General features: G+C 57.7%; 1 protein-coding gene and 1 long non-coding RNA gene across 2 annotated transcripts in view; both read left to right on the top strand.

The window, feature by feature from the left end:
• The first annotated feature begins 1736 nt into the window (after positions 1-1736).
• On the top strand, positions 1737-6559 carry LOC123480143 (uncharacterized). Its single transcript, XR_006656029.2, has 4 exons — positions 1737-1890; positions 2387-2464; positions 3649-4049; positions 5267-6559. It is a non-coding gene; the product is annotated as an uncharacterized lncRNA (long non-coding RNA).
• Positions 6560-11938: 5379 nt separating this feature from the next.
• COL6A3 (collagen type VI alpha 3 chain) overlaps positions 11939-22280 on the top strand; it is a 70577-nt gene continuing 60235 nt past the window's right edge. Inside the window, exon 1 of the mRNA XM_024564201.3 lies at positions 11939-12190. The gene's annotated coding sequence lies outside the window, so the exon portion shown is untranslated. The remainder of the gene's footprint in view (positions 12191-22280) is intronic.

Raw genomic sequence — 22280 nt, 5'->3', positions numbered from 1 at the left:
CATGAGGACCAGGGGCCGCGGCCACGGGGTGGGACCTTCAGGGGCCACTCTGCCCCATGACACTGAGAAGAGGTACTCTGAACTGTATGGAGGGGCGGCGGCGCCTGAGTTTCATTCATTCAGCACAGTTTCTGTGCCGCGTGGCCCCGAGCTGCGGGGTGGAAAGTTGGGCAGAGCCTTATGCCCTGGAAGGGCCCGCATGACCCTGGACAGTGGGTGAGTCCGAAAGGGCCCCTTCACAGGGAGCGGAGTAGTCCTTAAATTGCAGGAGTAAACCACACGCGAACACTTAAAAGGAACGGTAGAAATAAAATCGCAGGCGCTGGGTTCAGAAAGGAGGCGGGCCCTGGCCAGGTGGCTCAGCTGGTTGGAGCGCCGTCCTGTGCACCAGAGGGCTGTGGCTTCGGCCCGGTCAGGGCACACGCCGAGGCTGCGGGTTCGATCCCTGGTCCGCGTGCATCCAGGGGGCAACTGGTCGATGTTTCTCTCTCACATAGATGTTTCCCTCTCTCTCGACTCTAAAAAAAAAAGTTCTTGGGTGAGGAGTAAAAAAAGAAAAGACAGAAAGAAAGAGGGTGGAAGGGGCGTGCACCAGAAATGCTGCACTCTTCCCCAGAAGTGCTGATATTTTCTGTTTGGGGCCCGTTGCCCCGGTGACATTCCACAGCGGCGCGTCACTCTGCTGGATGCAGCGTTGTCCAGAAACCTCAGGAGACCAACGGCTCCTGCTGTTTTAATATGTGGGTCAGTGGAAACCAGTTGGAAATCTGATAGTTGCTTAAACGTTCACTGGCCAGGCCCTGTTGCAATAGACAAATGTATAATTTAGCCAACGCTCTAGTGAATTACACTGAGAGGTGGTTAGCAACTGTGTCCGCGTGTTTTGGGGGAGGTGGGAAGAGTGGTGGAATCAGAAAGTGGCTGAGGGGGGGCTGGGAGAGACGACCCCCCTGTCCATCAGCCCAGACAGAGCTGGGATTTGACCCCAGGTCTTTGACCCCAGCGGTCCCCCTTCTGTGACAGAGGTCATGGCCGCAGGTCTCAGGGTGTGTTTTATTTCAAGGGAAATTTGCTCCAACGTCCTGATGTCCCCGCACAAGCAGCCCCTCTCGAGGGTCCTTTGTGAGAGACCCCGGCAGCGGTGGGGGCTGGGGAAGGACGCCAGACTGTCCCTCGTCCAGTACGCAGGACCGGCTCCCCAGGCAGCAGGCCTGGGGGACACGCCTTCGTGTGGTCTGGCACCTCTGCCCGGCCCCTTCTTACCCAGCATAGTCAGCCCCTGACGGGCCCAGTGGGTTATGGGTGGGGAGGGAGGGAAGTTTCTAGAAGGCATTCTGAGACCTTTGGGTCACCGTTAGGGTCCAGTGACCGACAGAGAGACTCTGGAGGCCTGGTCTTCAGGGCTGCATCCATCACCTCCCGGGGAAATGTGGGGACAGAGCAGCGAGGATGGCCAGCCCGCAGGCTTGGGGGTGTCCACGGGGCTTTGAGGAACTCCAAGGGCGGCAGTGAGAGCCTGGCCTGCCCATGGGAGCCTCTTCACTAGCCGTTCAAGGACCTCCCTGCAGAGAGGGCGGCAGGGGTGGGCCTTCATCAGCTGCACCTGCACCGGCGGATGGTGAGCACCTCTGAGCTGAGAAGGCGGTCCCGGGGCTGGGTGGGGCACCCAAGGGTGTGGCTGTGAGAGCCCCGATCCCTAAGAACTGTTCAAGCGCAGGTGCGACCCATCCCAACAGGTGCACGCTGGCCAGGACAGTCGCTGAGAGGGCTGTGTCTCCGAGCTTTTCCTGGGCTCCGGGGTCTCCACGGCGGCAGGCATCAACAGGTCTGATCAGCGGACGACTCTCGGCGGTGGCACCTGGAGGGGACCCTCCTGTTGGGAATTTGAAGGTGACAAAAAGATGTCCTGAGCATGTGCAAGCCCTTCCTCCGAGCCCAGTCTGTGTCAGTGTCTCCAGCCCCGGGCAGGTCCTGGTGCGTGAGCGCCCTCGGGACCGCTTGGTTATAAGAATGAGTGAATGAAGCAATGATGGATGATGAGTGAAGCGGGGATGCACCCGGCCTTGCTGCCACCAGGTTCCTGGGCCACCTGCTGCTGCTGGAGATCCTGCCGGGAAGACCGGCTCCCTATCTGCCCCCTGGGGCTCTCTCAGAAACAGGCCGGCAGCTCCTCCCCCACCTCTTCCAGGATTTGGCCGGCACCTGCCGGAAGTCTTGTGTGGCTTTCTAAGTGTGGCTCTGCGTTGCCCCCACGCAGCCGCTGCCGTGTGGGTGGGGGGTGATGGAGCAGTTTTCCCGTCCCCAGTCATGGCTCGGGGCTGGAGAGGTGAGCTGAGGAGAGGGCGTGGTGGGGACCGGCAGGCCTGGTCACCGTTACTGTTTACAGCATGCCGCCAGTGGAAAAAGGACTTCACCGTGGCTGGTGGACCGTGAATCAGTAGCCGCCCTCACTGACGGCTCCTCTGTGAGTGCCCCATTCACGGCGCCCCGGGGGGGTGGGGCTGAGGCCGCACTGCAGTGGGTGTGCCCGCCCAGTCGCTGCTGCCGCCGGCTGTCCCTCTCCAGGCCGCCGCGACCCCAGCCCCCAGCGCAGCCCCTCCCGGTCTGTGGCTGCAGTGGGTGGGCAGCCGGTGAGCTGGCTTCCCTTTGCTTGCTTCCAGCCTTACTCACTGCCATGTCATCGTGCTGGCCCGTCCCCACCCACCTGCCACCCTCTCTCAGTCTAGGGCAGCCCTCCTCCCTCCCGTGGTCTCCTATCTCTACCCTGGCCCCCTGCCTCCCTTCCTCAGGGCTGGTGCTGCCCTGCCATCCTGTGGCCCTGGGGGCCGGCAGGGAGCAGGGTTCCAGAGGGGAAGAGCACAAACCCACCAGCGGCCCTGTGGCAGGAGGGGTCCCACGGTCAGGCACTGAGGTTGCTGTGCAGAGGAAGTGACTCTCAGAGGTGTTCCGGCAGAGGGGACCACGTGGGGGCTCTTTACCTGCGATATCCATCCACTAGACCCTCCGGGGGCCTTCAAACCTCTCCACTTGCGCCTCTCACCGGCCCGTGGCAACCCTGGGAGGCCGGGAAGGTGGGGAGTTGTTCGTGTTTGCCGCAGAGAACACTGGGGCTCAGGCTGGGTGACCAGCTCAGAGTCTCACAGCCAGGCATGGGCAGCCGTGTCTGCGGCCCCAGGCCTCTTGTTCTTGTCTGCCCCGCCCTCCCCGCTGCTCTGGCGGCAGCGTCCAGAATCGGTGTTACTCTGCCCTGTCCTGTCCTACCCTGTCCTGTCCTGTCCTACTCTATTCCATCCCATCCTGTCCCACTGTTTCTAATCTGTTCTCATTCTAATTCAATTCCCTTCTCTCCTATTCCATCCCATCCCATCCCCTCCCCTCCTGCTGTTTCTACTTCTGTTCTCATTCTCATTCGATTCTAATTCTAATTCTATTCTGTCCTATTTCACTTTTCTATTCCTTTTTTCATATTACTTATCTAATAATTTTTCCTGTCCTTCCATTCTGTTACTTTATTTCTCAGACATCGGACCTCTTGAATAGACCTGCAATTTTCTTGTCTATTTGTTTAATTTTCTCTCTGACATTTGTCCTGTTTTCTGAAAGATTTCCTCAAGTTAGTCTTCCAAAAACTCCTGTTGAATGTTTCAGTTTTGCTGCGGTATTTTCCCGGGATCTACGGAGGCATAACTGACAAATAAAAACTGTTGTGTTTGTGGAGTACAGCGTGAAGGCTTGACGTATGGGAGACACTGGGAGTGACTGCCCAGTGATCAACACACTTGTCACCTCCTGTAATTACCATTTTCTTGGAATGTGGACGTTTAATATCCGCCCTCCCATCCAACTTCAAGGACACAATAGAGTTTTGCTGAGTCTCGTCACCACGCTGCACTTGAGCTCCCCAGAACCTACTCAGCTTGTCACTGAGTCTGTACTAGCAGCTCCCCCAAATCTTTGACCGACGTCTCCCGCGCCCCCACCTCCGGCTCCCGGGAACTACTTCTACTCTCTGCTTTTCCGAGCTCGACGTTTCCCGAATCCATAAGCAGGTGAGATGTGCTCTGGTGTTTTCAACCTCTACATACATTTCATACTCAGCAAATATCCTCATCTGAAAAATAACGTTCTCTCCTGTTTCGTGCCTGCAGTATTCTTTCTTTGATTCCTGGGAGTATTCATCATTGCCTAGCAGCAAGTTTTTCCCTGCTCCCTCGGTCCCCCTGAGTTCCTTAGTTAGTTAAGTGACACCTGCTTGCTTAAGTTCCTGTTCCTTATTGAAGGTTTAACTGGTGTCCATATGAAGGGTGGGCACACACATCTGGTTACACATCCGTGTCCACGACGGGCCCGTTGAGTGGCCACCTTTGCAGCTGGGTGACGACCCAGCTACTTCCTGGGGGCCCCCATGTAGCACCTGACCACCTTTTCTTTCCGCCCAGCGAGCTTGTCCATGGAAGGACTTCGCAGTTTTCTGCTGCAAGGGGGTCCTGGGTTCAGCTGCAACTCCCTGGAAGGGCATGTCCAGGTCCCGCCCCCAGGACCTCGAGTCGACATCAGAAACGTTAGAACCTGTAGAGCATTTTTGTGTGTTCATTTGAGCCAAACTGATGACAATTGCCAGGAAGCGAACCTCTCAATGGACTGAGGAAATGCTCTGGAAAATGATAGTTTCCCAACTTATTTTATATACTTTTGGTTGAGGGAGTGGGAGAGAATAAAGCAGGAACCCCCTGGGATCGGACAAAGAGTGAAACAGAGAGGCACACCCTGCTTTTACACCGGCGGGGAGGGCGGTTAGCAAGGAGCGCTCATAGCCCACGGAGGTGGAGGCGGGAACCAGCCAACAGGCAGGGCTCGGTGTCTCGCGATCCGGTGCGGTGGGCAGGCCGGAGGGGCCTGGAAAGGAAATCACCCTGACATTCCCAAAGTACGCTGTCCTCGATGCAAAGACAACGGGCAGGCTCAGCTGACGTGAAGCCTGACCTTTGTCAAGGAAGCCACAGGCCCAGGACACGACTCCCTGCCGTGACACTTTTCGTGAGGGAGTTTTATGTTCAGACCATCCGAGAGGTCACTTGCAGTCTCTGTGTGTGAGGCCTCCACGCAGGCCCCCCCAGCTCGTCAGGTTTAGCATGCGGCCTCCTGTTCGTCCACACCCTGAACGTGTCCTTATTTGAAATAGGGTCCTTGCAGGTGTAACGAGTTAAGGCGAGGTCACGCAGGGGTAGGGCGACCCCTAACTGTATTTCGCTGCTCTCTTCACAAGGAGACAGAGCACACAGGGAGGAGGCCGTGGGGGGACAGACGCAGAGATTGGAGCGATGCTGCCATAAGCCGAGGGGTGCCCGGAGCCCCCAGAGCTGGAAGGGGAACCGGAGGACCCTCCCCTGGCAGCTTCGGAGGGAGCATGTCCCTGCAGACACCTTGAATTTGGACTTCAGCCTTGAGAACGGAGACTACACCTCCGCTGTTTCCGCCCGCCGTTTCGGCACTGGGTTCTCAGACACGGTGGCAGAGAGCGTGTGACTTCACGGCTTGCTGATGAGCCTGAGGGGGCCTCTGGGGGCTGGGAGGGCTCATGTCCTCTTCCATACGGAGACTTTACTGAACGCCCCCACCCCTTCCACTGTCCCTCGAGGGTCTCCCCTTGCCTCATTCTGTGCCCCGTGTCCTGGGGCCTGGAGCTCCTTGCTCTTGAAACTCACCTCCCCATTCCTCTTGGGGTTTGGAGGCGTGATCCGCCTGGGGCAGGGTCTGGGGGTTGCGTCCTCTCCACTTAGACCCCCGACCAACGCATGTGCTTCCTGCCTCAGCTCGCTCTTGCTAATTAAAGGGCAGCTCCTATTCCTAAGGGGCCTGCCTGAGCTCTCCCAGGGGGAAGTGAGGGTGCCCTCTTCTGGCCTCCTCTGGCATTTACCCCAGGCGTGCCCAGGCCTCTTCTTCCCCCCGGGGGGCTGGCGTGCAGAGGGAGATCCCGTCCCACCCCCGCAGGGCGGTCTCCACCTCTGGGTCCTCTGGGGTCGCCTCCCTGCCCCACGCAGCTTTCTCACACAACAGCCCTCAGTGCCTGTGGCTGGAAGAGCAAAGGAAGGGAGAGGGCAGTGAAGCTAAAATGAGCCGAGGTTTGACTTCACGCCTGAGAGAAAATCAAACCTGAGGCTACGGTTGTTTGAGAAAGAACCAACCCACCCATTTCTTTCCACATGGAATTCATAGTTCGACCTAGAAAAAATAACCCAACAAGAAAATGAGTCAAATTGGAGCTTTGGTGTAGTCTGGTAATTATAACACCAAATATCTTCTTGCTAAACAGTCTGAACCCCAATCAACGGCAAACGGCTTCTTGGACCATCTCACTTGGGTTTGCCATCCTTAAAACTCATCAGCTGAGCACGGCTTACAGCTCACAAAGTTCTGGGAAGCATGCTGTATTTTTAACCCGGCGATTTGACACAAATTTTCCTAGAGCCAGCTCAGCGCTGGCTCATTACTTCTACCCAAAGTCATCTTCTCGTTTCCCCAAATGGAGGGGTTCACACGTTCCCCCGAAGTGACTGGTTCAAGGTAAATAAAAAGTTCCTCCCATCTGGTGTTTCTTTGCAAGAATGTGCATCAGTAGGAGGCTGTTTCCCAGGCTCTGCAAGTCCGCCGCTCAGGACCCACCATCCTGCCCCCCGTCTCGCTGGGCGATGCTCCCGAGCGCGCCTCGCCTCTGATGTCTGGCTTCTGCATCAGGCTTTGTGTCCACGTGCCACTCAGTGACAAGGACTTCACTTCCTGTCTGTTCAGGGAGAAAAGTGGCCTTAAGAGAAAGCGAGGGAAATCCGGACGAAGATTTTCACGAGAGTGGGGGTGGTCGTGGAGCTGCGGCGCGTGAGCTGCCGGCCCCGGAGGTGGCACGCGGCCCTGCGAACGGCCGTTTGTCCCTCAGGCGGCAGGCGGGCTGTTCGGGTTGCAAGTCTGGGGAACCTAACTCAAATCAGGGTGAGAAAAGTGTAACTTCTGGCTCACACGGTCAAAGGGGGAGCTGGGGTGGGGGGACCCAATTATGGGGAGGGCTGCGTCTAGGGACGTCTGGAAGCAGGGATGGATGGTTCTGTCCCCTTCTCTCCACTGGCTCCCTTCACGTGGCTGCAACCAGGACAGCTGCTGGGGTCCCCTCAGGGAGCCCTGACACTGGCCAGCTGGGTCCGTGTGTGTCCCGCGCCCGCCGCGGAGGCTCGGCGGGAAGCTGGCAGCCCGCTTTAGAAGCACATGATGGAGTAGGGGAGGGCTCTCCCCCCAGGAAGGGAAGGGCAGGCTAGACAAGCGACAGAACAGATGTCCCCGACGGCACTGCAGTTCCCCTTGCAGCCGCTGTGCTCTGGCCAGTGGAGGAGAGATGTCACTAGCTCTGGACTCTTGGAAATGGCTGCCACAGCACTGTCTGAGCCGTGCAGGCGCCCAGTGGGGGGGCGCAGCAGCCTGTGCACCAAGTGCGGGGCGGGGCAGGGGCAGAGAGCCCCCCCCACCCTCCCGCCTTGTCCCTGAGGCCGGGGCTGGGGGCACAGTCAGAGCCAGCGGCCTGGGGCTGGAGGTCAGGCCGAGGCCAATACTGTGGACACAGCCCGACCCCCGAGGGTCAGCGCTGGACTGGTCCTGACGGCGACCTCGCATTCTGCAGATGAGGAAACTGAGCCCAGACTGCCCACTTGCCCGAGACCCACAGTCTGTTAGTAGCAAGCAGGCTTCGTTCCCACTTTCCACGGCGCAGCTGAAGGAAGCTGACTGTGGCATGGAGGGGCCCCAGCCTCCCTCCCCCCGCCCATGTGGGGTCGGTGGGGGGGTGCCCGGGGGGGTGTTGGGCCGGGGGCGTCGGGCGGGGGGCACAGCTCAGCTCCTCCTCCGTGGCTGTGCTCACACCCCTTCTCTGGAAATAGCAGGGTTGCCGCTTGGGCGCTTTTCAACTAAGCTGACTTTGGAATCTCATGTACTGCCCCCCCCCCCAAGGTGCGCTCCAGCCTCACAACAAGTGACCCTGCCTGCAGACGCACACCCCTGCTGGCCTCTCCCCTGCACTCCCCAACCCAGCCTCTTCCAGGAACTCGGTTCTTATCTCAGAGGCAGAACTGACTGCGCCCCCGCTTCCCTGCTCTTCCCCACTCAGTGCTTCCTCAGCGTCCGCAAGTCTGTGCGAACTCGGACTCCCGCACTTAATTCATGAATGCAGGGACACCCCTGGGCCACTCCAATGGGACAGGCTCTCTGCCTGTGTCCCCAACTTTATTCATTTTTTAAAGTATGTTTGTTGATTTTAGAAAGAGAAACATCGATGTGAGAGAGAAGCACCGATTGGTTGCCTCCCGTATGCATCCCGACTGAGAATCAAACCCGCAAACTTTTGGGGGACAGGACGATGCCCCGACCACCTGAGTCGCACTGGCCAGGGCGATGTGCCCCAAACAGGGGGGGAGACCCGACCCCTCCCTGTTCCCACCGGGGAGACGCACGGCTGTTGCCCCCTTCAGCTGCTGCCACTGCGGGAGGTAAAGTGCAGCTTTGCTTTTACTTTCGGGATGTCGTGACCCTGCAAGATCGGGGCGTGGTTACGGAGAACCGAGATTTTTCTTTACCCGTCATGCTGTAGCCTTTGCACACGCCTGTTATTTGCGGAAGTTTTTGATGGCTGTTGGCAAGAGCCTTCGGGTCTCGAGCAGCATCCTTGGGGCTCAGAACCTGGGGTGTGGCTGGGACCCTGGAAAGGCCTGCCCGGTGCGGGGCTGCTGAGGCGCCTCTTGGCTCCTCCAGCGGCTATGAGTTTCGACTGGGGACAACGGTCACAGAGGTGGGCTTCTGGGTCCCATCAACTCTGTGAATGCTACCAGTGCTTATTATGGGTTGCTGGTTGTAGGGTGGTGGGGCTGGGGTAGGGGTCGGGAACTGTTCTGGAAGAGGCTTATTCAAGATGTGGAGTGGCAAAGGGGTTAGCCCATGTGGATTCCAGAAGCTCCGTCCCGGAAGCTGGCTGTGAACCATCCACTCCCCTTCTCCCAGGGCACCTGCACCAGCACTGCTTAAGACTCCCACCAGCTCCGTGGGTCCCCGTCCCCACCGACAGGCCACTCACAAAGGCAGGGCCACGTGAGTCGTGCCTCCTACAGTCCAGTGTCTGTCAGTACCAACTTATTTTGCAGAATTAAGAGGAAGAGATGCAATCTGAGGACAAATCATTTCACGTTTCCCCTAAAACACGGATTTAAACACTTCCACGTGGTGCGGTGGGGCGAATGAGACTCTCTCTGCATCATTCCCGGAGAAGAGGCGCAAAGGCTGAGAGGCAGCGGAAACGCCTGCGCGCCCAGGCTCCAGGCTGATCCGACAGCACACCCCGCTGGGGCCTGGGATTCCTTCTTTCTTTCTTTTTGCCTGTCACGTAAGAAGCACACATGCACGGGCCTTCAGAAGCGTGACGCTGAGGGCTGATGTGGCACCTGAACCAGGTGGGGTTCCCTGCAAGAGAGCAGACCCCACCTGGCTGCTGCGAGCTCACAGGGATTTTCGTCTGGGAATTATGGGGCGGGGGCCTGAGGAGCGGGCTGTAGGGCCACACCAGCCTGGTTTGGTCCTCCGGGCTGCCCTGGGAGGTGGGGACCGGGGCTGCATGGCAGAGCCTGTGCTGAGGTGCATGTGCCCAGCTACGGTCCAGGGTTCAGGAACGAAGATGGGGTGGTGGCCTCCTCAGCTGGAATGTGGAGTCACCACTTCCCTTCAGCCGCTGGGAGCTGGTGGTGGGCCCCGGGGTCCTGAGCCCAGCTGCCCCTGCCCCCCTGCCCCTCAGCACTGGGACGGAGGCTGGAGTCGCACTTAGAACTCTGCCCACCACCCTTGGAGGTGTGGGGGCGTCTCAGGGGAGGCTTCTCGCTCCCAGGGCCACGGGCAGTTCTCCCCAAAGGGTGCAGCTGTGAGCTGTCGGCAGCTGACCCCCACGGTGGCTGCCGCCGTGGGCGCCCCCACCCGGGAAGGGGTCTGGGAGAGGCCCGTGCTTGGCTTTCCAAGGGCCCGCAGAGCAGCCAGAGCAGCAGGGGAACGGCCAGCACCTCTGCCTGCCTTCTCCACATCCCGGCTGTGCACTGGGGGAGACCACTCCCACTGGAGGGAGCCTGGGGGGCGGGAGGGAAACTGCCCAGCTGTGCAGAAGGAGACGAGAAGACGTGCCCAGACCAGCTCACCCCAGCGCTGGAGGGGAAGCCGAATCGAGAGGCCCTGCGGCCCATGAGGTCCCTCAGGTGGCTGGCAGACACGATGTTTAGGTCAGTGCTGACCACAGTTGAGATGGTCCCCCGGGCCCAGGTGGCAGAGGAGTGGGACATTGCAGCAAGGACCCCACATCCCAGGAGCCAGCGAGGAAACCTCTGGAGCCCAGTCACTCCGTCTGGGGAGCGCGAGGGAGGACCCCAGAGGTTCGCCGCCGACCATCACCGGCCTGGGTCGTTTCGGGAGCCACAGGCGGTGCTGGGGAGTCTAGATCAGCCATGACCTCGGACAGTTCAAGGTCACAGAGTTCGGTGCCTGAGTGAATCATTTTCTCTTTAACTCTTGTTCTCCTGATTCCAAGGAAGGCCTCTTCTATTTCAAATGGCGTATTTCCACACATCAGCCGGGTACTGTGGCTCCCCCTCAGAGCCTCCGCTCGCTTTCTCATTGATGGGTGACAAGCTGGCACTTGCCACAGTGCGCCCCTGTCCCCTAGCCCGACATTCTTCGAGCTGAGCCCTAGGGTGCGCTGGGGCTGTGGGAGGGGCGTGGGCATGGTCTCTCGGGTGCTGTCTCCCCTTATTCCTTGGGCTTAAAGGGGACACTCTGTGGAAAGGAAGCCAAAGTACCCCTCAGGTGTCTCTAGTACAGGGTCCCGCACAGATAGCGCCCCTTCTCATTACAGAATCGTAAGCACGTAGTTCTGTAACGTAACTACCACCCTCAAGCACACCGCATGACATGTGTGGTGAAATGTTCACATGAAAACCATAAATTATCACACCCATGTTAGCACCCAGCCCACCACACGCAAGCAGGCCTTACTCCTGCCGGGCCCTGAGTGTCACACTGACCGAGTGTTCACCGGGGCCGTGGGACAGGGCGGCAGCAGGAAGCCAGGGCTCAGCTCAGAGCTCTGCTACGGCCCAGGCTTTCCCTCATCTGTGAAGTGGGGCCCTCCCCTGTCCTGACAGAAGAGGACACGGGCATCCATCGGAACGGGCTTGGGGTGCCGCTGTCGTGACCGAAGAGAGAACGGGTATCAAAGTGTTGGAACCGCGCAAAGCCTTGTAGAAACGCAAGTTCTTTCTCAAGAATTTCCTTGAAACTCTGAGCAAGAGAACTGTTCTCTTCCCCTTGGACGTGCCCCGGAACGGGGTCCCCAGCCTCACACTCAGAACCATTAAACACGGAACCGTGGAAAAAGACGCGGTCTCCCGTTCTCGTCCCTTTGCGCGCAAACAGAGCTTTGGGGAGTGGGAAGCCGGGGCGGCTTTAATTGCGGCACTACCATTTGAGAGGGGAGGCTATTAGGAGAAGTCCCTATTCAGAAACTTCAAGGAGAAACGGGCAGGCGGGCGTGGTGAGGGCGGAGGGGCAACTGCATTTCCTGTTTTCCTTTCCTCCCGTGTTGGAAAACACCGCGAACACTATGGAGACCCACGAAAAAATTCCAGAATTTATTCTCTTTGCCACGGCGGCCCAGCCCAAGAGGTGACGCGGAGAAGGGGCGAGTTTCTTTTTCGAGAGTCGGGGTTTGTGGGAGCCCAGCCCCACGCATGTCGGAGGAAGACAGTCCTCAGAGGGTGACCTCAGCGGCTGCAGGGGCCAGGCGCAGCAGGGCAGGGTCTGGTTTTCATTTACAGTGCGGGGCCGGCCCGCAGTGGGGAGGGGCCGGGAGGGGCGGGAGGAGGGAAGGAGAAGGAGGAGGGGCTGAAGGAGGCCCTCACTGTACCCCTGGACCCCGGCCAGTGCACAGCTCGGTCTTCCCCCAAAGGCTGCTGTGCTCTCCCTTGCTCCAGCCTGCTGTAGGAACCTCCGGGGAGTGTTCCTTCTCCACTCCGGTCCCCTCTCCTACAGAAAGAAAGGGACACGCCGGAGGCGGACAGCCATGGGCCAGACCCTACGTCACTGAACACCGCAGCCCAGGGAAGCCGCCTCTTCAGGTCTGCTCAGGGTGAGTGCGACTTCCCTTGTGGCCCCAAGGCTGCGCCCAAGGAGGGAATGCTTTCGAGCTGGGGACCATGGGAGGTGGCTCTCAGGGTCCCTCTGTCAGCGTTTGCAGGACTCTGGACGATTCGGCTGAGTTTTCTTTCTCAGTTTGCGGCCACTGGGCTTCCCTAACGCAGTTGAGGCTGTGGGCTGCCCATGGGGGCACCTAGGCTGCCGCCGCGGGGCGCCTGGGGTTTCCAGCTCAGCCTGTGCTCTCCGGGCGGCTGTGCTTCTGGGCCCACCAGGTGTGGGACGCTGTCTCTCCTTCTGCAACTTGGTGGGAGTCTGCTTTGTTAGCGGGAGTGCCTTTGGGAGAACCCCAGAGCTACCTGTCGGGCTGCTCCGTGCGAGGTGCCTCCGAGTTGTCCCAGGTGCGCCGGGCCTGGCTGGTGGAGCACATCTGTGGCCTCTGGGGGACTGCGGTGACTTCAGGGTCCAGGTTCGGGGCCAAGTCAAGAGTTAGCCATGACTGTCACGGCTTCATCTTTTCAGGAACCTCCGTTGAAGCCTTTGTCCCCTGGGGCTGCTTAAAGGAGCTTCAGGGTCAGATGAGGAGAAGGCATTTGGTGTCTGGGCGGCACGCCCAGTGGATAAGGCCGGGGGCCCTGGGGCCACGGGCCGGCCTGTGCTGCCCAGATGGGGGGCGGATGCCAAGCTGGGAGGCCCCGGCTGCTCCTGGCTGGGAGGGTGGGGCTCGGTCCTCTTGCCCAGGACGGAAAGTGTTTCCTGACAGTTGCCAGCCTGCCTTGGGGACCTCCTTCAAGGGCTTACTGTGTTAGGAAATCAGTGTGGGGTGGAGCGGGGTGGGGCCCCGGGAAGGGCCCCGTGGAGTATGGGGGACTCAAAAATCCAGCATTTCACAGCCAGCGCAAGGGGCAGGGGTAGGGGCTGGTCTGGACCCCAAGAACGAGCCGGTCTGGGCCTGGGGGTTTCTCCTGCACCCAGTGGGACTGCAGGTCTGGGGCCCCTTCCCAGGTGGGTCCTTGAGAGCTGTGGGATCGAGGGCTCCTGGGGTGCTCAGAGCTCATGCAGACAGACTGTGCTCCACCTGGGGTCCCCCAACCTCCCAGGGGACCCATTCTTAACACTTCAGAAGCTTGCACAGCTGGCCTTAAACCCAAGCAGTCTTTGTTTCTAGTCAAAATTCTACTGAGGGGCAGTAGGCTGGTGGACGTTATGGGGACTTCTGGGGTGTTTGCTGGGCTGCCGGCGGTGGGGGGTGTCCCTGGTGGGAGCCTCTGAGGCGTGGTCCTGCGGTTTTGAAGAGGAAGAATAGAGCGCTCCCAGAGGCTGACTTACTTGCTGAGGGCGCAGGACCCGTGGGAGCCTGAGATGGCAGGAAATCCCTGACGGGGGCGGAAAAGCCGACGGCCTCTGGTGGAGACCCCGAGCTAACATGCCTCTGGGTTTGCACCCCCAGAAGATTCTGTCCCGCCCCCACAGTCTGTTACAAGTGATGGGAGACTGCTCTGTGCTCCCCGAGTCCCTGCAGGCACGCGGAGGAAACCGTGCCGGACAGATGAGCAGTTGCAGCGACAGCACCGGCCCTGAGCAGGGATGGTGGCGGCAGCGGCTCCCTCGTCAGGCCGCCTCCTGTGGGCCTGCTGCTGCGGGCTTGGGCGTTGGGGAGGGGGGAGGCGAGGGGCTTTGGGAGGAATGCAAGATCTAGGAGTGGCCACGTGGTCTTGACGGCTTCTTGGTTGAGAGGGACGTTTTTCATCATGGGGCTAGAGTCTCCTTCCACGCACCCGGCAGTGAGGCAGCACTGAGAGGATGTGGGGCGGAGGGGCCCACCCAGGGAAGGGTCCCAGAGCAGGGCGGTGCCCCAAGGCTGTCCCGCCTTTTCCCAGTCCGGGACTGGAGGGTGTGCCACCTCCCCACACTCGTCGCCTTCTGGCGATCGGGTCTGTGGTGAGTGGTCGCAGTTGGGTCTTAAGGACATTTTTGATGGGAGAAAAGCATCTTCCTGAACAGGGACTGTCCTTTGTCTGCAGCCCCTCGTGCCCACCGTGTTTAGGGTTCACTGTCACCCCGCTCTCGTCATACTGAGCTGAGAGCCTAACACGTCTGTCGGGGTAAAGTGGGGAGCAGCCCTCTGGCAGTTGGCAATCAGCCTGTGGCCCCCACAGGGCGCCCCATCCGACCTCAGCGGTGGGTGTGGGGGCAGCCACGGCCACCCCCTCACCCCAGGGCCAGCAGCTCAGATGCCCTGCCCCTTGAGAAAGCCACAGTGTCTCTGCCGCTGTTGGGGTTCAGGTCTCCTCCCCCAGTGCTTGGGCAGTGGGCGAGGGAAGCATGGTCCCAACCAGCAGGGTGTGTCGGCCCCCACTTTCATGGGATATTCCACGCCGGGGATCGAAAACTCCACGGCAGGTCACAGGTTCTGTGGCATGCAACTGTCTTGAAGGCGTGGCGGTCATTCAGCCAAAAGTTTCATTTGGAAATTGGCTCTAGGCACTGTTCTCCTTGGCAGAACCGGAGGGTTTGCTATCTCTTGGAGAAGAATCAGACGTGGCCCGAGACGCCCCCGTCTGCACGGGCGTCGTGGCCTGTGGGCTTTCCCCCTGCGACTTGAGGGGGCGGACTTTTCCCGGCTCCCTTGCCGGCGAGGTGGGCAGTGAAGCCCAGCACTGCCTTCAGGACCAGTGGGCGACCCGAGGGCCGACCTGACATGTACAGCATTTTATTAGTCGCTCTAGCTGAGGATATGAACCCCCCCCTCCCATGCATCACAATGTAAAGCAGGGAAACTTTAAGAAAAGTTCCTGCAGATTCAGACGGCTTTGAACTAGACATGTGTAGACACGGTTTCTCTCTTCCCGATGCAGCAATGCTCGGGATGGCCCTGCCCTCCCCAGAAAAGATGCTCTTTCTCCTCCCACTCAGCACACACCGCGTCCTGATTAATTTCCCTCGGACCTTAACTATGCTAATTCTCAGAAACATACTTTGGATGCCTTTGGGCTCACAGGTCTGTTCTGGGAAGGAGGTGAAATTTTGAGTTGGAGCCTTGTTCCTGAACGTGAAGGTTGGTGTTCTGTCCTCTAGAGGGCAGCCTGTCCCCCTGAGCGCCCGAGAAGAATCTCCAAGGGGCAGCGAGCCCCTCGGGTGGGGTTTCCGGGCCTTCGGGGAGTGTGTCTGCAGCAGAGCTGGGGGAAACGTCAGGAGCTCCCGGCAGGTGGTTTCAATACAGAGTGTTTAGAAAGTGGGACTGCAGCCTCCAAGGAAGATGGAAACTCAGAACTTTTTCTAGCTCAGGTAGGAGGAGCGCATTGAGGGGAAATCACGCTTCGCAGGGAGGCGTTCTAACTTCATCAGGCGACATATCGTCATCACAAGGGCATGGTCCTGATGAGAACTTCTAACGGAGACACTCGCCACACCTGCTGAGGAGGGTCAGCAGTAGCTGCGAGGTGTTTCGGAGCCGAAGCGAGATCACGCAGCCCTGCCGCGCCACGCCCAGGCAGAATTTCTGAAACGCATTTGTTTTTTATTACATTGTGTCACAACTTTATTTTCTACGTATATGTTATTGATTTGCTATCACAGTTGTCCCAATTTTGTCCCCCTTTGCCCCCCTCTGCCCTGTACCCCTCCTCCCTCCAGCAGTGCCCCCTGCCCCTCAGTTCATGGCCATGGGTCGTGCATGGAAGTTCTTTGGCGTCTCCATTTCCCACGTGGTTCTTAACCTTCCCCTGTCTATTCTGTGCCTACCAATCATGCTGCTCATTCCCTGTACCATTTGCCCCCATTCCCCCTGCCCCTCCCCCCTGATAACCCTCCATGTGATTTCAGGTTCTGTGGTTCTGTTCCTGTTCTGCTTGTTTGCTTAGTTTGTTTTTTTAGAATCAGTTGTTGATAGTTGTGAATTTGTTGTCATTTTGTTGTTCATAGTTTTGATCTTCTATTTCTTAGATAAGTCCCTTTAACATTTCATATATATAATAAGGGCTGGGTGACGATGAGCTCCTTTAACTTGACCTTATTTGGGAAGCACTTGATCGGCCCTTCCATTCTAAATGAGAGCTTTGCTGGATACAGTCACCTTGGGTGTAGGTCCCTGCGTCTCATCACTTCGGGTGCGTCTTGCCAGCCCTTCTCGCCTGCAGGGTTGTTTTGAGGACTCAGCTGACAGCCTGTGGGGACCGGTGGGGAGTTAAGATAAACCGACGCAGTGATTCAAGCTTTTCATTCCCTGCCCTTGACTAGTTCCTCTCGCTGGGCAACCTGTTCGAACATATTGTAAAGTGGGCACACAAATGACAATTATGAATGTCCCATTTAAAGTGTTTGTTAACACAAGTCGGAGACCGACTCTCAGACTCGGGGCCCGAGTCCCGGAATCCGGCTCCGAGGGAAGAGCTCCAGCCCTCAGCGGGTCTCAGCCTGCTCTTCACTCACGCTCGGCGAGCGCTTGTGCTCCACGGCAGGGCGCCTGGGGTCCAGGGAGGGACGAAAATGGCCAGGACACAGGCCCTTCGTTCTGGTCGGCCAGTGTGGTTTCCATCTGGCTTCTTGGTGGTGCCTTCTCCACCCCCTTGACACTGCAGGAGAGGGAAGGATGGCTAAGTGGCCTGAGGTCGCCGTTTCCCGGGCGCTCCCTCCTGTTGGTGCTCCGTGGCCAGGTGGCTGGGGCCAGGAGCACCTGGGGCACATGTCTCCGGGAGCACGGTGCTGTCACGGGAAGGAAGGCCCTTCTTTGCGCTGGCCCGTCTTCCGTGGAGGAGCGTATTTCAAGTTGATTTAGCAAAGGGGTAATTGTTGTTAAAAAAAAATCTGGAAAGGAAAAGGAGAGAAGAAAAATAAGACAGATACGCAAAGTTCTGCCAAACCCTCTCCCAAAGGCAGAGTGTTAGTCTTCTGAAGGAGTCTGGCTGTATTTCGCTCAGTGTCATCCAGCTGTTCTCCTGCAGCTACGACTCGGGGAACACGGAGAGACGTTTCTGAGTCAGGGGAGGCCCGGGACAGTGCGCAGGACATGTCTCCGGCCCCTCCTCCCCCGGTGTGTGCTGTGCGTTCAGTTTTCCTGCATCCAGAGCGCGGAGGCTTGGCTACTGCAAGGAAGAACTCGTGGACTGGTTTAAGTTCAAAATTCAGAACTGAGCCGCAGCTGGACATGACTCAGGTCTCCAGGGAAGCCATTCCAGGAAACCGGTTTGTCTCTCTTCTGGAACCTTCATCAGTTGATTCAGCAGCTCAGAGCTGGAGCCAGCTCTGCTGAGCCCTCGGGGTGGAGCTGGGCTCTCTGTGTCTGGAGGGGACGGGCCGCAGGAAACCCCGGCCATGAGACCCTCGGGCTGTTCCTGGTGTTTCACACACCAGCGAGGCTGCGAGAGACTCTCAGACCCCCACCGATGGAGACCGGCATGGAGCTTTGTTCCCGGCTGTCACTCTCAGTCCAGAGCGGAGGACATTTTAGCAGATGTTTCGACTTAATTATTGTAAAGCCTCTATTTTAAATAAGTTTCTCTTCTAGACTCGATCATGAGTCAGGCCAGAAAATAAACCAGCATGTTTAATTTCCTTAAAATATGAGAGCAGTGCAGCCACGCTGAGTGATTGTGCTACAGAACCCCATGGGCTGGGGGGCCAGGAGCCCCCAGGTCTGGGGCCAGGAAAGGAAGTGAGGGGCACAGACACCGAGCCCCAGCCCGGAGCCCCCGGCACCCTGAGTCTCGGGGCTGGGATGGAACGGGGTTGGAGCTCTGTTCTGGAGCATTTCCTAGGGCAGCCCCACCTCGGTGAAAACCTGAACGAGTGCTGAGGTTCACCCTCAGCAGTATAAACGCAGAAAGCCTTGTCCGGGTGCCTGGCATGTCGGAGGGTAAAATGTTTTCCACATTTGCACTGGGGCGTCGAGCTTTTCCAGCTGCTGCAGAGATGGAACTTTCTGCTTGAAGGTCATTGTCTTGGAGCCGGGGATGAAGTCTTTGAATGGATTCCCAAGTATGTGGGCAGCTGCTGCGGAGGCTCTTTAAGTGGCCCTTGCGGGGGAAGGAAGCTGACTCAATGGGCCCAGCGTGTCCTCCCTCCTGACCCCGTTTGGTGAGGAGGCTGCTTTCGAGGGGACGTCCCCACCTCACCGTCCCTGCGGCTCCTGAGCCGCCAAACAGGGATTGTTTCACTGGACTTTACCAGGGAGCGCTGAGGACACGGGTCAGCCCCCCAGGGTCCAGCCAGGACCCCAGTGGGTGGCAGCGAGGCGGGGCCAGAACCCACGGGGTCAGAGGAGTTAAACGTCTGCCGTCACAGGAACCTCGTTCGGAGCCCGGGTCACGTGCGCCCCTGTTTACAGGCGCAGACTTGCGGCCGACGTTTCGTTTCTGATGAATTTTCCCGGAATGGAAGCGCCAGCTTCTCGCGTGTTTCTTCGCAGCGCTTCCCTCAGGGCTGTCCCCAGTCATTGGCTTTCGAGGGTCCCCCCAGAGCTCTTTCGAATGACAATAACGTTAAACTCCGCTCTCCTCCTAGGGGGTGGACCCAATCAACCCCCTTAGCTTCCTTTCTGGGGCTGAGAACAGGGGCTCCTTTCACAGGGTTCAGGCAGAAGGGGAAGAAGTCAAGAAAAGACAGAGCAGGGGGGCGCCGCAACCTCAGGACGCCTCGGGTTTCCTGAAACGTGACTGTCCACGTCACAGCAGATGGCGAATCTCTGTCCTGTGGCCCCCGACGCTTTCTGCAGCTCCGGGGGCAGCAGGGCCAGGGAGGGGTTAACAGCAGTCCCAGCCCTTGGTGGGCGGACCGGCCTGACGTTCGAAGGCGGTGCTTGGGGAAGACCAAAGGAATGACTTCAAAATGGGAGCTCTGGATGTACTTAAGCCTTTGTTTCCAAATTATTTCCGTGTGTGTGTGCGTCTGTTTCTTAAAAAAAGATTTCCAGACGTGGAAAACGGAAAAGCGTTTGGGTAGACTTCATGAAAACTAAACGCATGCAAAATAGCTCGGGGAAGTCTTTGGAGCAACGGCCTTGTATGGGAGCGTCGCAAAAGAGGGATCTTTTTAAGTTTCCAGGCAACTCAAATCCCTCTGAGAAGGAGGCAGATTAACAAACAGAGGAATTACTAGTGCTCAATAGGGAGGAGGAGGGTGCATTTTAGTTCTATTATTAACTCCGTTGCCTTCAGGGCAGAGTCTGTGACACAAAGTGGTCCTTCACCCCCCCACCCCGCCCCTCCCCCCACTCCACCCCACCCCACCCAAGGGTCTCAAGCAGCCAATTTTAAAATCATTTTTGAAAGAACAGCATGAACAAATGGATTCCTTTGACACAGAATCTGCGGTTTGTCGCCGTCAAAGACGTCTATTTTATCCCCGCGCGACGTGGGGGTTCCTTGAGCTGGGCCAAGTCTGCCACAGCCTCTTAGGGCTTCCTGGGGTTCTCCCGTGGGCTGTGGGACGTGGACCTTTGTTTCGGTTCTGGTCAGGGTCCTGGTTCTGTGTCGCCTGTGTGGCCTTGGGCAAGTCGCTTCGTCTCACCTGGTTTCAGTTCCTGCTGCAAAAAGGGGGGCGGGAAGCAGCTGTCCGGCTGTTCACATGAAATCTCACCCAGGAGACTGGAACCCAGAAAATACTCCTGGTGTGTCATCTCTATTTCCTGCGGGGGAGGGGCAGGATTGGGGGAGGGGGAAGGGGGGGCGACTGCCTCATCCCCCCTAATTAAAGTGGGCAAGCCAGGTGATCATTTAGGGTGATGATGTCGACATCTCCCACTCATCTAAACACGAACATTTCTCCAAGTTGCCAGGAACCTCGGTTTTGGAAGTTAGGCTCCACGCAGGGCAAACAGTAGACGCGATTTGACCGCAAAGAGAATGCAAGCAGATAGAAGGTTTTCCCACCGGGCACCCAGTCACTCAGCTCATCGGTCCTCCGCGGAGCCTGGACGACACAGGAGCTCACAAACACCTCTCCTGTCCTTCCTTTTCAGAGTCGGAAGGCCTTCTCCCTGCCCCTCTCTCCAATATCTGTATAGATTTTGGAAAAAACTATTCCTGTGCATTGAGTATTTATCCCATTCCTTTGTGTCCCAATGGGAAGCGATTTGCCTGGGAAGTTGCTCTCCTAAAGATCAACACCTCGGCGATAGAGATTGTTCCATGGAATGTGCAGCCAATTTGAAATTCATTTGCCTGAGAAAATAGTGGCAGTAAGGGACGCCCCAGAGAGGCGTGGCAGATTTCGTCCCAGAACGGCTCAGTTTTTGTTGAGATCCAGCACAGACTACGGACTTACTTTGGATGCTCCTTACAGCCCTGCATCTGGGTGCATGGAGGGCATCTTGGATTTAAGCCTGGAACCTGCGGTGAAGGTGATGTTTAAGCTTCAGTGGGGAGTTCGGCTCACATGCGGACCCCGGAACCTGACAGATGCCCTTACAGTTTCTCATGCACTTGTGGAGGGTGGTCAGATCCTGTGCAGTCTGTGGGTTCCATATTAAAAAGCGTTCTTGACCAGCCCTGGCCAGTGTGGCTCCGTTGATTGGAGTTGTCCTGTAGCCGAAGGTTTGCGGGTTCGATATCCAATTAGGGCGCACATCTCGGTTGAGGGTTCGACCCCCGGTCCAGGCACAGACGGTCCTCGGTCTGCATGCAAACGGGAGGCAACTGATTGATGTTTCTCTCTCCCTTCCACTCTCGGACGCAATGAAAAAATGTCCTCAGATGAGGATAAAAAAATACAAACATATTCTGATTATATTTGGAAAGGACAAGCTGTATTTCCAGAAAGAATCCAGTAAAATTCAGATCACGTGGACAGACAATTTTCCCATTTTTAGTAAGATGCTTATTGCTAACAAAAGTTCCAGGGTTTAATTTTAATAGGAAGAATTAAGAAGCACTCACGTACCGTGGCCTTCCACCTTGTGCTCAAGTGTGTGACTCAGTTACTGGGGTACATATGAATGCACACCACACGCCTTGCGCTTGCTTTCCTTTTTTTTCAAAAAAAATAAAAAAGACATGAACAAACCATCAGGAATAAGTCGAGCGGAGTGTGGAGAAGGGAGGTATGAGAGGACAGAAAGGTCTGGAACCTCCTTCTTGCTTTGCTAGAACATTCCATGGAATGAGGGTTCCCTGGAATACACTTTGAGAAATGCTGGCAAAACCAACCGTGGAAGAGAATGGTAGTTAGAATTCGTGACTATCCATTCTGTGTCGGGCATTTAACAAGCAGCCTGATGCACAGTCCTCACGGGCAGCTGGCGAGAGGGGTGCCATTAGTATGGCCCCATGTTTGAGATGAGGAGGAGGGGCCTGCCCAAGGCAGGGTGCGCCGGACCCTGAATCCAGGTTCACCTGTGTTTCCCTCCTCCCCTGGCTCCTTATTTGTTCCTAAAAAGCTCCAAATTCGGCTATTGAATTTGATTGACAAGTTGTCCCAGAGTATGAAAATGTTTTTCTTCCTATCCTCTCATTAACCATCAGAGTGGGGGGCCCACGGGAAGAGCAAGTCGCCCCTGAATAGCTGTGCGACTTGGGCCAATTGCTCTCTGAGCCCCGATGTCTTCTTGATAAGCCTGGGGGTAACGTGTGCCTTGAAAGATGGAGAGAGGGCACTTAGCAGGTGCCGGGGAACTTTCGATACCGTGACGTCAGAAAGAGCGGTTTCAGAACACCACAGGCTAAGGCCAGCGCACCTCCTCTCTCATATGGCGCCACGCCCCTGACCGGGGGTCCCCTGAGCAGGCCAGGGGAACGTGAGAAGAGCCGCTGGGATACCAGGACCAGCTCCATCACGTGCGGGCTCAGTGCAGAATGAAAGCAAAGGGTGCTTTTCCCGAAGTTACTCAGTATTTCAAGACAGTATTCAGCCAAGCATGGGGCCCTTCCAGCATGGGGCCCTTCCAGCATGGGGTCTTACGGGATGGCCCAGGAAGAAGTTGGGAGGAGCCAGAGCCTTGGACGAGGGGAGGAGAAAAGAGGTGCTGTCTCGGCAAGGGGACATGAGCCTGGACGGAGAAGACCCGGGCCAGCTCCCTGGAGGGCTCTGGAGCCGACCTCTCTGGGTGGGGGCCCGGGGCGTGAAGAGGTGACCTGATGGCTTGGTGGGTG

The sequence above is a fragment of the Desmodus rotundus genome, chromosome 2 (genome assembly GCF_022682495.2).
Source record: "Desmodus rotundus isolate HL8 chromosome 2, HLdesRot8A.1, whole genome shotgun sequence".
Lineage (NCBI taxonomy): Eukaryota > Metazoa > Chordata > Mammalia > Chiroptera > Phyllostomidae > Desmodus > Desmodus rotundus.
Note: the sequence above shows the minus strand (reverse complement) of the source record. Positions and strands in the feature narration are given on the sequence as shown.